Source organism: Paroedura picta, chromosome 8 (genome assembly GCF_049243985.1).
Source record: "Paroedura picta isolate Pp20150507F chromosome 8, Ppicta_v3.0, whole genome shotgun sequence".
Classification (NCBI taxonomy): Eukaryota; Metazoa; Chordata; class Lepidosauria; order Squamata; family Gekkonidae; genus Paroedura; species Paroedura picta.
The window spans coordinates 76,866,304-76,881,397 of record NC_135376.1 but is presented as its reverse complement, the minus strand read 5'-3'; the positions used below and the strand labels follow the sequence as shown (position 1 = coordinate 76,881,397).

Sequence of the window (15,094 nt, the reverse complement as noted above, 5' to 3'; positions counted from 1 at the left end):
CAGCTAGACATAGATGGAATGTTCAGTTGTCTGTTTCATGTTCCAAGATACTAGAATTTGGGATAGTTCCAGTCCAGGTTTGCTCATGTACCAGAATAAGTTGTCTAGCAGAACTGCTGCGAAGGACTTTGGGAGGCCTTGGGTGCCTTCAATGATTTATCCTGAATACAGATATTTAGACCGAGGTGGGCCGCTGTGTTAGTCTGTCCATAGCAGTAGAAAAGAGCAAAAGTCCAGTAGTGCCTTCAAGACTCACAAAAAGTGTGGCAGGGGAGGAGCTTCCGTGAGTCACTGCTGACCTTATGATTCATGACTGTTCCTAACCAGCCCTAAGTTTTGTTAGTCTTTCAGGTGCTCCTGGACTCTTGCTCCTTTCTGCTTATTTAAAAGACGATCGACATCTTTCCGGAGGATTGCAGCATCTTATAGTGGGCATTCAGGGAGAACAAATTTGGAGGAATTGTTATGAAAACACTGCCGCTGAGAACCCCTGTGCTAGTAATTGGTGCCTGTGTTAGAACACAACAGGCACTGAACAAAAGGTCGCCAGCAACCGTGGTGTGAAGGCAGCATATTCACTTGAGAGAACGTGTAGACGTGCGATAGTGCAAATAGTAACACCTTATTTGGAAAATTGTGTGTGTGTGTGTAAGCTTAAGCCCCCTTCTCCTTGCTCACTAGGGTCCCAGTGCAAGGCAAATGTAATGTATCGCCAGGCCTTGAGATCATGGTAGTGTTGAAGACGGGTGTGAGACGTGGAATTCCCTTGGAATTACAACCAAAGTCCAAACTGCAGAGATCCATCAAGGAAGAGGTGGCTTTAGAGGACAGACTCTGTGGCATCACATCAATGCTGATCCATGAACTGTGCTCTCCCAAGCAACTGCCAATTTATGGCAACCCCATAGCATTGTCAGTCCTGACCCGGATAGACCAGGCTAGCACCATCTCCTCAAAGCGCCGAATCTCCTCCAAGGAACACGAGGGTTGTGGTGTGGAAGGAGGCAATGGCGAACCATCTCTTGCCTTGAAAACCCTATGGGATCCTCATCAGTTGGCTGTGACTTGAAGGGGGGGGGGCCAGGAGAAGTTTTCAGGACAACAGACAAATAGAGGTGGTTTACCACTGCTGGCCTCTGCATATCAGCCTTAGACTGCCTTGGTGTTCTTCCATCCAGGTACTCACCTTGCTTAGATCTGGCTTGTTTGGGCCTTCCAGGCCAGGATCTGCTCTACAATACTTATGGCAATGTGAGGTAGCAGACGAGGGTCGCTGTTTCCAACAGTGAATTATTTTTGAAAGCGTCTAAGAATCCTCCTCATAGTGTACCATGATAAAAAGAGTTTGGTTTCTGCTGTATGACTTGGAGGGAGTTTTTAATGTAGGGTGTTCTGTTTGTGGTTCTGCCGAGGACGGAACCTGAGGCCTGAGGCGGGATCGAAGCAGGCGATGAAACTGACCAATGTGCAGCTAGATTCCATCTCCTGGATCCAGTCAGTTTAAATTGAAATTGGTGAATAGCATGCACCGGCGGGAAGATCCATTGTTTGCTACTGCATATGAGTTGGTGGTTTTCAGGGGTTTCTCAGTTCAGTTTTGCCTCTCGTAACATCATGCTGAGGCCACAGTAAAGAGCTGATTGACTCCTGGTGGTCCCAGCTTCCTTCGAACCCACGGATTTAACACAGGGGATCGATTTAAAATGCCATTCCACTGTCTAAAATGCCATTCCCCGGTCTATTCTGCCACCTCAGGCCTCTACCATTTGTCTGGATATGAACATGGGACCTTAAAAACATTGTTCCTCTCCAGGCAACAGAGATCCGTCCCCCTGGAGAAAATGGCCGCTTAGAAGGGGGACGGGATGGCATCATATCCCATTATAGTCCCACCTCTCTCCAAACCCTGCCCTCTGCAGGCTCCACCCCCAAGGTCTCCAGGTTTTCCCCAACCTAGAATTGGGACATGAGGATCCAGGGTAGAACAGTTGGCTGAGGCGGGGGGGGGGGGGGGAGGTGAGAAGGCAGTGTCTTTTATATCTTAAGTGTGAAAGGGGACAGACGCAGCTCATTTCCCCCCCCAAAGAATCTTTCTGTGGCTTTTTGAGGAGGCACCCGCTGTTCTTTGTATTGAAAGGGTTTTATTTAGCCAGCTCAGCAACTGGATGAGAGCCAGAAGCTGCACAAGGTTGTTTTCATGCTGGGAGAGTTCAGTGGGAGGCATTTGATTGGCCCGGAGGCAAGAACAGGCACTTGGCAATGCTGACATCAGATTATTGGCTGAACACCACGCAAGAGACGGGTGCCAAGATCTCCTTGGCTTGGCTTCTCTGATGAAGGATTGCTCAGAGAGCCAGGCGTGTTTACTACTTGAAGCTCTGAAACATGAGACCTGACCCTGCCTAGGATTTCAGAGTGAGAGAGAGTCACAAAGAGCAGTGAACCAGGAATCAGAATCTGGTGTTTTTCTCCAGCAATCTTAAGAATTTAAGAGCTAGGATCTTGAACTTCCAGAAGTATTTGAGAAAGAGCTTTATAGGTTTGGATTCCATCAGCTTTTTCTGCAGATGCCAAATGGCTGTTTACAAGCAGTGGGCTGGAATAATTCTCCAGCCACTTAACTTGTCACGAGAAAGGGCTGGAGCCAAACCCAAATTCTGCTTTTGAGGAACTGAGTTGTGATACACATCCTGATTATTTGTAACGAGACCCACACTTTTTTCAAACTGTGCACTCTGCTACCCCCCACAAAAAAATTGAGTAAAAGTTGTGAGTTCAAAGTATCCCACAAGGAAAACGGTCAGGCTCCTGTGGCAGAATTATTCTTTCACACTCAATAAGTAAAACATTTTGAGGTGCAATAGAGAGGGGGGGGGGAGAAGCTCCTATTTTAATTCGAGGGAAAAGTATACCTAACTCCTATGAAGTGGGGCATATGCTGCTTTTAACTAGTAGATTGAGAAACTAATTAATTGAGCAACTAATTAATAAAAGACCTGTCAGGAAATGACTTCGCTTGAGAGCCATTAACAGGATTGTCAGTGCATCTAAAAATTAGAAGACCTTGTCTTACAGGAACAACAAGAACAGAAATAGCAAAGAGAGAGAAGACTAGACCTTCTGTGGGAAGTCTGGAATTTAGCAGAACTGACAAAGGTGACAGCTTGAATAAGATTTAGGAATAGATAGGGCACAACCCGCCCCATTTGCCAAATCTTTGTACAATTTGGAGTCAGGAAGAGTTTTCTCATATAATTAACAGCCCAGTGTGGATAACTGCATTTAGGTAGGAAAAACCAAATACACCAATATAGGATGGGGAGACTTGTCTTGGCAGTAGCATGTGCAAAAAGGATCTAGGAGTCTTAGTAGACCATACATTGAACATGAGTCAACAGTGCGACTCAGTGGCTAAAAAGGGCAAATGGGGTTTTGGGCTGTATCAAATGGGAGCGTTATGTCCAGATACTCTGTTTGATGGTACTGCTTTACTCTACTCTGGTTCAGCCTCACTTGGAGTACTGTGTTCAGTTTTGAGCACCACAGTTGAAGAGGGATGTAGACAAACTGGAGCGTGTCCAGAGGAGGGCAACAAAGATGGTGAGGGGTTTGGGGACCAAGACATATGAAGAAAGGTTGGGGGAGCTTGGTTTGGAGACAACTGAGAGGGGATTTGATAACCATCTTCAACTATTTAAAAGTCTGCCATGTAGAGGATGGAGCAGAGTTATTCTCTCTTGTCCTGGAAGGACGGACCAGAACCAATGGGATGAAATTAATTCAAAAGAAATTCCGTCTAAACATCAGGAAGAAGTTCCTGACAGTTAGAGCGGTTTCTCAGTGGAACAGGCTTCCTCAGGAGGTGATGGGTTCTCCATCTTTGGAAATTTTTAAACAGAGGCTAGATAGCCATCTGATGGAGAGGCTGATTCTGTGAAGGCTCAAGGGGGTTACAGTGGATGAGTGATAGGGTTGTGAGTGCAGGGGGTTGAACTAGATGACCCATGAGGTCCCTTCCAACTCTATTATTCTATGATTCTATGAACTGAAAAACCTGGTTGATGTCTGTTATGGCACTTTTAGAGTTTGGAAAAAGGGATGTGACCACAAAATGGCTGCCAGAGGAAGCAGGACTAATCATAAACGGACTGCCTTGGTAGCAAGCCTCTCATTTACCCACTCATGGCAGGGAATTGCCACCCTGCAGGGCCAATTTACACCGGCTTGCAGCAGCAATCATAGCTCCATCATTATTCATCAGCCCCTATGTTCCAGCCATCACTTCCCAGCATCTATTGCCTGTTCCTTTAAATTAGAGATGCCAAGGATTAAACTTGGGTCCTTTTGTATTCCAAGCAGATGATCTGACACTGAGTATTGCCACAATGTGGTGTAGTGGTTAAGAGCAGCGGACTCTAATCTGGAGAACTGGGTTTGATTCCCTCCTCCTCCTCCTCCTCCTCCTCCTCCTCCTCCACATGAAACCTTCTGGGTAACCTTGGCTCAGTCACAGTTCTCTCAGGGGTCTCTCAGGCCCACCTACCTCACAAGGTGCCAGTTGTGGGGACAGGAAGGGAACGTAATTGTAAGTCACTTACAGGCTTCTTGGGGTAGAGAAATATAAGGGATATAAAAAACAACTCTTCTTCTTCCCCCACCCTGCGCACATTTTGTCCTGCAATTTCTTTAAGGATCTTGTTCATAGTTTTTCCTCCCCTGTTTTCTTCACTCAGCACTCCAGGCTCAAGTTCAGCTAATGTGCTTTACGGCAGAGTAGAATTTTGAATCCAGGTCTTCCAGACCTTAGTCCAACACCTTAAGTACCACACTGCCAACATCAGGCAAACAGCTGGTAGGGATCTTTAAAAATGTAAGACAGCCCACAACCAATTTTATGGTTTCTTCAGTTGTTTGTGTGAAACGAGTAGTACTGATTCCTCACAGAAATGCTTTTTAAAAATCCTCAGAGAGGGCTTCTCATGGAGCTGGATTCTGATGTGAAGGGCCATGATTGTTACCACAAAATTCAATCAGCGAAATTAAACACAAAGCCCCAAACTGCTGACTTTGCATTCTTTTTCTTGTTCAAAACCAGAGATGCCCACCCCTCTTCCTGTCAACACACACACACAGAGTTCTCTGTCACCCTGCTTTTCAAATGTTTCCCCTCATTTTCTCATATGGTAGTTATTACCTTATTTTCTTCTTCTTCTGTAAAGAACTTGACTTCATTTTTCAGTACTCCACTGTGAAGAGAGAGTTTCTAATTGCTGTGTGTTGTCAACACATGAATGTATTTCTGCCATTTTAAATAAGTTCTGAGGGAAAATATTAAATCTTCAGGAACTTGGAATTAATTTGTGTTAAAATGAATGTGTACTAAGCATGGTTAAAATGGAGAAGGGTCATAAGCTACTTTGGGTCCCCATTGGGGAGACAGTAGGGTGTAAGGGCAGTAAATAAATAAATATTGCCAGTTAAGTAGCTGTCAGTGGGTCAAATCTGGATCCTAGGATTCATCCTCATGATTCATTTGTGTCTTTCTAGCAGATGAAAGAAGCCTTTGAGCTAAGGATGCCCGTCCCCAGGTGGGACCTAAGGATCCCCCAGTTTTAGAGCTCATCTCCAGACAACCGAGTTCAATTCCCCTGGAGAAAATGGCTGCTTTCGAGGTGGACTCCATAGCATTATTCTCCATTGAGGTCTCTCCCTGCCCCAAATCCTGCCCACTCCTGACTCCACTCCCAAAGTCTCCAGATATTTCTCAACACAGATCTGGCAACCCTGCTATGAGTACTGATTGGTCTCAAAGTTGGCTTGTGAGGGAAGAAAAAATTGCCAGACTCCAGTGGTTCCATCTTTATAACGTTGTTTCATGCTCCCTCTTTTCTGAGAAGAAGGCTCTTTTATGTGCCACCTTCTACCTACAGGATTGAAATCACAAACTCGATGAGCCAATCTGGTGTAGCAACTAGAATATCACATGAGGATTTGAGAGGGCCAAATTTGAAGCCCCAATCTTCCATGGAAGTTTGCTAGGTGACCCTGGACCAATAATTCTCTCCAACTAACATACTTTATAGAGTTGTTATTTTGAGGATAAAATACAGAACAATTCCGAGACTTACACTTGCATAATTATTCTCCGCTTTGTAGGTTCTTTCAAAATAATCTGATTGAAATCCGATCTAATTACATTTCCCTTACACTGTCGAATTCTTCCATCCAACACGTGGAGAACATTGTTGCTCTTGACCAAGGCTGATAGGCCAGTAAGTCTGAAGCATTCACAGAGTTTTGGAATGATTGTTATACCAGTCCTTAAGTCTCAGAATTCCTTCAACGGCTCCATGATTCCAGTTTTGCTGCATGGGGACTAACTCCCCCAAACAGTCTAGGGTCAGCTAGGGCCATGGAGAATGCAACTCTCCAAGATGTACTACACCACACCAGCTCTTTGTACCACCACTGGCTTTCTTGTGTCCAAGCTACACAAGATGTTGGCATTTTGTGTTAGGCTGGCAGCTTGTGAACTTCCCCTCTGCTTTGGGCTTAAAGCAGCCAAGAAAACAATCCTTTTATCAGGGACATTATGCAGAACCAAAGAGTTTAATCCCCTTTCCCTGTATTTCCACAGAATTCTGGGCAAAACCCCTATGAGGAGAATTAGCTTCTTAGAGTTGTGCCCCAAAACCACAGCATTGTCCCAAGGGTTGCCAGCTCTGAATTGGGAAAGATCTGGAGACTTTGGGAATGGAGCTGGGAGTGGGTAAGATTTGGAGCAGGGAGGAACCTCAGTGGAGAATAATACCATGGAGTTCACCTTTCAAAACAGCCATTTTCTCCAGGGGAACTGGCCTCTTTAGTCTGGAGATGAGCAAAAATTCCAGGGGATCCCCAGGTCCTATCCAGGGGATGGCATTCCTAATCACCCCCTGACATCACTGATGTCATGGCTTACAATCACATCACTGATGTCCTGACATTGCTTCTGGGTAACTTCCTGGTTATTCCCTCCCCATGCCTGGTAAGTCCCCCGGGTTTCTTAGAGCCTTAAAACACGAGGAGAGGCTCTAAAACAGAGGACCCCCTGGCCCCAACTGGGGATTGGCAACTCTATCGCTCCGCAGCACACCTGAGACAGAAGGATCAGTCTATTCCCCTAGCCTATTTGAAGGGAAGTTGTTATTTTAACTGAAACATGCAATTTCTCCACCTTCACACCGAAGTGCCACAGTGATCCCACAATGCTGTGTGTTTAGACCTGGCCTCAGAATGAGGTGTGAATGTCAAATGGACAACAGGGGATCCTATTCTGAAGCAAGCTCCAGCCACAAAAAGGTACTGCAAACAGAAAGCAAGAACTTTAGGAGAGACGTCCCCACCTACCCCTTTCCATGCTATGTTGGTTTTCAGTGTTCAAGGATTAAAAAAACAAAACATGCCTGCCAAAAAACATAGAAGTCTTCCACCATATCAAATGGAGCCAGTTTAAGAGTGTTGGACGATGCTCACTGATACTAGTCCAGGGGTGGCCTAACTGTGGCTCTCCAGATGTATGTGGACAACAATTCCCATGAGCCCCTGCCACCACATGAGCACATCCTGGCAGGGGCTCATGGGAATTGTAGTCCTTGCACATCTGAAGAGCCACAGTTTGGCCACCCCTGGACTAGTATCTGTGAGACCCAATTTCTGATTGCATGTTCTCTTTATTTTCATAACTGATACTACTGGGTTGATACAGCAGACTATTGCTGTGTGCCAGATGCCTGTCCAGGGCTGAGTCTGCACTTACTTTGTTTATTCCATTGTCAATCCTGTTGAATTCATATCAATTTTAATTCGGGTCTTCCTCTTCCCCCCTCCCCATTGAAACAGAAAAGTGTTCTGCACATGGTTAGGGTAGTTCAGAGGGGGGGGGGTGGAGCCAAGAACAGCCTCTTTCATTCTTTTCTTGAAGGTAAGGGAGATGATCGAAGAAGGCAGAGGAGGGAGAAAAAAATCCAAGACCGACAGAAGTTGAGAGAAATTAGGGGCTTCTCCTTTAAAGCAAGCTTGTCACATGAGCAGCTTTTGCCAATCAGGAGTTCTCAGAGCAGAGCCCAGATTCAAAACAGCCTGCTTTCTCAATTCGAATCTTAAAATATTGAGGGTTAAAAGCACTCTAAGATTAAAGTGACCAGATTGTCCCACTTTTGGAGGGACATCTGGGGGCACCTGGCAAATTGTACTTATGTTGCAAGTAAAAATATATACATTACAATACTATTTTTGCATTCTATGTGTTCTATGAAAAATTTTGTTGCTCCATATAGACCAAATTTTAATCAAGAACCCCCCCCCCCCCCCGTCAATGGTGTCCCGCTTTACCAATGTTAAAATCTGGTCACCTTATCTAAGATATCGCACGATAAAGGTAGGGTCACTCCCGATCAATCCGGCTTGTTGCAGAAGGAAAATTTTAATTGCCCAAAATCAAAATGGAAATTGCATCTGTGTAGACAGCAGGGACTGAATCGACCTGGGATTGGAATAAAAGCTCCGTGCAGTTTACAGGTTATCTCAAAAGTCTGGTTTGATTCATATGTCCTGCTTTAGATATAAACTGCCTGTGCATGGTTTTAAAAAGGACAAACCCAGCATCACTGCCCGCGGTGAGGAGTAGGGATTATGCCATATGTAGTAATTGGGGGGGGGGGGGGGAGAAGCAGGCAGCCCATAAGGCTATGCTGGAAAGCAATGAAATACTTTAAAATCTTCACATTTAAATGCTCATAGCCTCAAACTGGGCCTTACAGCTGAGTTAAGCAGGGGAAGTACCTACATCTCTTTTCTTTTAATTTTTTCAACCTCTCTCAATAATAGTAGCTTAGCCAATGGAACAGCACTTCCTCCCCCTCTTTTCTAAAATAAAAAAACACTGGAAATTGGCAAAAACATACACACACACACAAGCTTGAGCAAATGTACAGCAAGAACTCAGCCAAATTTATTACTGCTACAGATTCCTGCAAACTCTGCCAAGGAGTGCCAACTTGCTGGCGTGCATCATTTGTACAGGAACATTTTTAGCATTGAATAATTCATGAGGGAAACAATCTTACTTTGTAAAACGATTAAAGGGGGAAAGTCATATTTGGAGCTGCAGTTCTCTGAAGGAGCACATTTTCTTTTTTCAGTTGCTCATTTTACAGTCTCTCTCTCTCTTTTTAAGGACACCCATTTATTTTGATACTCTGTGGGTTGCAAAACTATTTGCCATTTGTGCTGCCTCTGAAGACCTTCTTAGTCATTGTTGTGGCACAGAGGGCAGGCTAGCTGGTCCTGTTTCAGAGGCCATATGTACTGGCAGAGCTTAAATTTGCAAAGAGGCATGCAGGCTGCTTAAAATAATATAATAGTTTTACCAGTAGGTAGTTATGCTGAATGTTGCAGGAAGCTGTCATTTTGTGTTTCTTTTCTTCTTTGTCTTCAACCGATCTATTTATTATTTCTCAGCCTGAATGTCCACACTGGACCCATAACCCTGTTGGCAGAGTTTAAATTTACAATGAGTGGTAGAGCACCAGGTGGCTTAAAAGAATAAAACAGTTTTGTTTAGAAGAAAAACAACTTTGTAGAGAAAGAGAAGAAACACTTAGCAGTCTAACTGTTCTGTTGTCTTCATACAGTCTGTTCTGTTCAGGAGGCAAACAGAGAGGAAGTGTGCCCAAAGGAGCAGGAAGTCTCCAATTGAGCCAATCCGGACGCTGGAGGAGACTGAAAAATATCCAGAAATTCCTGTTCTAACTATGCTAAATATACATCTCCTCTGATTCCCCCTGCAGGATATTCTTCATATCCTTTTGAATCATGTACACTACTTGCATATTCCAACAATATGAACCCCAAAAGATTTCTTGAGTGAAGAAGATGTTGAAGCAACCTTTTACTTTGGACAAACCTGCAAGTAGACTTTTTCAAAATTGGAAATGGCAGCAGTGGGGGAGGGGGAAGCTCCCTGAAGCAGAAGGGAGAGGGATTTGCTGTGTCCTTCCCTTGTGCATTATTTTCTTTAAAAAAACAAGCAACCTAGAATCATAAAATCATAGAGTTGGAAGGTATCTCCAGGGTCATCTAGTCTAACTCCCTGCACCATGCAGGAACTCACAACTACCTGCCTACCCACAGTGACCCAATTTCATGCCCAAATTACACCCCCCCCCCCCAACACCACCAAAAAATCTCCAGACTCCAGCCTGGCCTGGAGGAAATTCACCTACCACCTCACAGTGGCGATCAGCCATTCCCTGGGTATGCAAGGAAGGGCCACAAGAGACAAACACTGGCACATCCCTTCCTGCCCAGCCACTCACAATCTGCCTAAGTTCATAAAATCAGCATTTCTGTCAGATAACTATCTAGCCTCTGTTACAAAACTTTCAAAGAAGAAGAACACACCACCTCCCAAGGAAGCCTGTTCCACTGAGGAACCACTCTAACTGTCAGGAACTTCTTCCGGATGTTTAGCTGAAAATTCTTTTGAATTAATTTCAACCCATTGGCTTTGGTCCGACCCTCTGGGGCAACAGAAAACAACCCTGCTCCTTGACATTTAAAAGAGTCAACAAGTCACTCCTGGAGAGAAACATAGCTCCACATTTTGATATTTTGTGTAATAAAGGTTTCTGTGATTTTGGAGCGATAGTTTTTGAGTTGCCCTCATATACAAAAGCACACACACATACACATTTCCCTGAGTAAGCTAGATATAAACCAGATATTTTCCTGAGTTAAGGAGGGAGGAAGAAAATGTCTTGAGTTGGGATATAAGAACTTTAAGGAGAGTTGAGTGCAACCACGGAAGCCACAGCAGCAACGTAAAGACTGTGGAAGAAGATAGAGAAGGACTGCAAGTCAGGACATTTGGACATGAGTCGCTCGCAAAAGGTAAAGCAATGTGGGAAAGCCCAACTCCTGTGGCACTGGACTTTGCAACAATGTGGTGCGCCTTCTGCAACGAGAAGCAATCCCGTGCAACGGGAACCACCTCGTCTGCATGCATTGCATCATCATGACATGCTTACTCTTGGATAGTATCTCATTCTCAGAAGCGAAAACTCTGACTCATCCTGCTTACTAAAATCAGTGTGCCGGGCTGCAGCGGAGTGGGGAGGGAGTTCCTTATAAGGCACGTAGAATAAGATCCAGCTGTGGATCATATTCTGCTGGATGCTGCTATGGAAAGAGGACCCCCTTGAAAGAACTCACTGGCTGGTAACTGGAGCAGTGGGAGGCTAGGTTAGCATCTCCAGAATGCCAAGGTAATAAACGAGACATTTCCCCAAGTACGGGAGGAGGGGGGAGGAGGGCATGTGGGATTCAATGTGGGATTATTGTAAAGCAGTGAACCAGCTTCTAGGAGGGCTTTCCCTAGCCTTACGGGAGGAGTTTAATAGACGCCTTTGACCCCTGCAAACCTTATAAGCTACCACTTTCTGCATTTCTCATCCTAGTCGTTACCATCACTTGAGAGAGCAGAACTTTGAGAAGGTTCACTCCTTATGCAAAGAAAAGTGGGACATCAGGGAGAAAGCTAGGCTAGAGATTGTTTTTAAACAATCTGGGCCTGTTTGAATGCGGACAAGTCTCCATCTGTATTTTGAGGGTTACCTCCAGGTTGGTCATTCTAATGCCACACATACCTGCTGTACTCAAGATTTCTATTAACTCTTCCATTTAAAATTTCAGGTTTTGTTCTTGGATCACACAGATTTGGCATTCATTTGCCTGGTTTGCATTTGTTATGGATGCAAATGTTGGGTTTTGGTGTCTCAGGGATAGAAAGGGGTTTGATCATGGTGAATGGTAAAAATGTACAGGTAAGTAGAGGCCGTTGAGGTTTGGTGAATGCTGTAGCAAAAGAAAATGTGTCATCGTAAGGTTTCACTCAGCACTGATGGGCTCGTATTTCAGTGACAGAGTACATGTTTTACATAGAGAATTAGGATGGGCACAAATTTGGTTTGTGGTTTCTGGCATGTGTGGTTCATGATTTACAAACCATGGACTTTCTACAATTTTTGTGTGCGCTAGATGAACTGGTTCAGTTTGTGACATTTGTGATGCATTAGAATATCCCTCCCTGGGCATACTAGAGACACCAAACTTGCAGAGAAATCTTTGGCTGACTTTCCTCTACTTGTCCTCCAAGTTTGGTGAGGATTGGATTTATGGGTCCAAATTATGCCCCCTCCAGAAGGTGCCCCCAGGAAGTACTTCTAGTGAAACAACAGACATAGTCCAGGAGGCTCAGGCATGTACAGAGCAGATCCTATTTGAGATAGACACACCAAACTTAGAGCAGTTCCCCACCTGACCTCTCCTCTACCGGCACTCCAAGTTTGGTGAAGATTGGATTTACAGAGTCTGAATTCTTACCCCCCCCCCCCAAAAAAAAAAGTGCCTCACTTCCTTTGTGGTCAAACCAGAGAATTTTCGCAAGCCCAGAAAAGCTAATGCAATGTGCCCAGCAGAACTAGTGCTACTGTGGCAGTGCAAACCCAACAGGACTAAGGTCAACCCAACAGGGACTAAGGCAGGAAAGTACTTTGGGGGGAAATGTCAGGCTCAGGTTCAAGAGTGTGTAGAATGAAAGCTACACATGCCAGACTCAAAAGGAACCTCGCCCTGCTGCCTGCTCCTCTGCAATCTCCCCAGGTTGGAAGCAGATTCGTTTTTTTTGTAATTATGCCCCCCCCCCCCCCCGCAAAAAAAGTTCTCCCCAGTGCTTTCTCAGGAAAAGATAGCTGCTGTTCCAAGAGCCTATGGAATGGCTCAGGAATAAGCCAGTGACAGGCAAACACAGTGGGAAACTCTCCCCCCCCCCCCCCGCAGCCAGAAACCACAAGGAAAGGCATTTCTCGTCAGCCGAATGGACCAGTAGAAATTACAGCTTTCCACTCAAAGTGATTAGTGATGCCAGCCACAGCACAAAGAAAGGTATAGCGCAGGACAGGGGCTTCCCATAGTAAAGGAGGCTCCGAGATCTCTGGTGATGCCCTGCTAGGGGTGGGCTCTGTGGGCTGGCAGGATAGATAGGTCTGCTGCACAGGGATGGGGATCTGTGGTACACAGTGGGTGGAGGACAACACCCCCCCCCCCCCCGCAAGCACTGCTTGCACTTGCTTTCACCCTCATGGCACACAGAGAGGTTGGTTCATATCCAGGAAGAGTGGAGGGTATAAAATGTGGGTCCTCAGCTGAGGAGCCCAGAAGCTAAAGACAGGGTGGTCCAGAGCCCTGAGTCTCCTAACACCAAACCCCAGCAGAGGAGTTCCCAGCAATGAGGGAATCTGCCCTGCTAGTTTGCCTTTAAGAAATCCCCTGCTCTCTCCCTGTAACTGCGGACACCTGAGAGAGAAGAGGCTGCGGAGCTGAGTGTATATATAGAAATTTGATCCCAAAGAGCAGAATGGGAATTCTGTTATTGGCAGCCGAGGGCTGCTACTGGTGTTTCCAAGGCATGAGAATTTCACACACCCTTTCCCCCGCCCATTGCCTTGGAGTTTTGTAAACACGTTCATTAATCTGAGATGGTCTGTCTGGAAAATACATCCTTTTACAAACTGCTATGAACAGGACCAAAGTTCGTGGAATGTTCGTGCTAGGTCCCCTTCCAGGAACCGGTCAAAATTCATGAATTCATGAACTGGTTCATGCCCCCCCTCTCCATAGAGGGGGGACAGCTGTTCTCTGCCCAAGACCCTCTAGAGGAGGGGTGGTCAAAGTGTGGCTCTCCAGATGTCCATGGACTACAATTACCATGAGCCCCTGCCAGTTGGTAATTGTAGTCCATGGACATCTGGGGAGCCACATTTTGGGCACCCCTGAGCTATTGCAACTCAGAGCATACGATCCTTGGCAGGATGGAACCATGGACTGATGTGGAAAGGATTCTTAAATAATGTATTTCTTTGTATACATGAATTAGTGAGCTAGTGTGATATAGTGGTTAAAGTGTCAGACTAAAACCTGGGAAACCCAGGTCCTTATCCCCATTTCTGCCACAGAAGCCACATGCTCTCAGCCTACCTCACAGGGCTGTTGTGAGGATAAAACAAGAAGAGAGGAGAATGATATAAGCCACTTGGGGTCCCTGTTGGGGTGAAAGACAAGATATGATTAAAATAAGTAAATAAATAAAGTGAATTTGAAAAAAAAAACATGCAAGGCTGCCTAATACTGAATCAGACATCTGGATCCATCACAATAATATTCCTTATGCCAGGCTTTCTCAACCAGGGTTTCGTAAGACCCTGGGGTTTCTTGGCCGTTCTCAAATGGGTGGGAGTTAATTAATTTTTAATTTTTTTTTTTAATTCTTAAACACCCACGCTTCCCAAAATGGCCAGTGATGGGCCTGGAGGGGGTGGGAAGGGGAGGGTTCCCGGGTGGGCATATCCACAGCTCTGCTTCCCAACCAAATTCTGCATGATTGTGCCACTTCTGGGGTGTCTCGAAGCCTGAAGAATGTTTCATGTGTTTCCCAATGGTAAAATAGGTGAGAAAGGCCATGTAGATGTTCTACCACTGACCCATGGATCCTCCCAATGTAGACCAAGTATCCATAATGTTTTGTAGGATGTGTTACATTCAATTTGTTGGTCTGAAGTAGCACAATAAAATCAGAGTCCAGTAGCACCTTTAAGACCAACAAAGATTTATTCAGGGCGTGAGCTTTCGAGTGCAAGCACTCTTCATGAGTGCTTGCACTCGAAAGCTCACGCCTTGAATAAATCTTTGTTAGTCATAAAGGTGCTACTAGACTCTGATTATAGAATGTGTTACAGCCATCCTTCATGATTAGCCCTGGACTCCCACCTAGTCCCGAAAAGAAAAGAGTACAAGTCCCAAGAATATTGGCAAGTACTTGTTAATTTCCTCAATACATGAAGTGTGTGTGTCTCAGTGTTGGGAGAAAAAAATCCTGACTTCGGTTGGCAGACTGGCTTAGGCTCAGTCCTTTTTAAAGTGGAAGTGGGCTGGCGTCATTCCTCCAGCGCAAAGCAACTGAGAGACATCATCAGGACCCAGTTTTTCTAAACACTCC

The 15,094-nt window shown here is 45.3% G+C and overlaps 1 long non-coding RNA gene across 1 annotated transcript in view; it reads left to right on the top strand.

Moving 5' to 3' along the window:
- Positions 1 to 11,430, top strand: part of LOC143843809 (uncharacterized) — a 28,526-nt gene extending 17,096 nt beyond the window's left edge. The window contains exon 4 of the long non-coding RNA XR_013233695.1: positions 9,831 to 11,430. This is a non-coding gene — a long non-coding RNA (uncharacterized LOC143843809). The remainder of the gene's footprint in view (positions 1 to 9,830) is intronic.
- Positions 11,431 to 15,094: the final 3,664 nt, after the last annotated feature.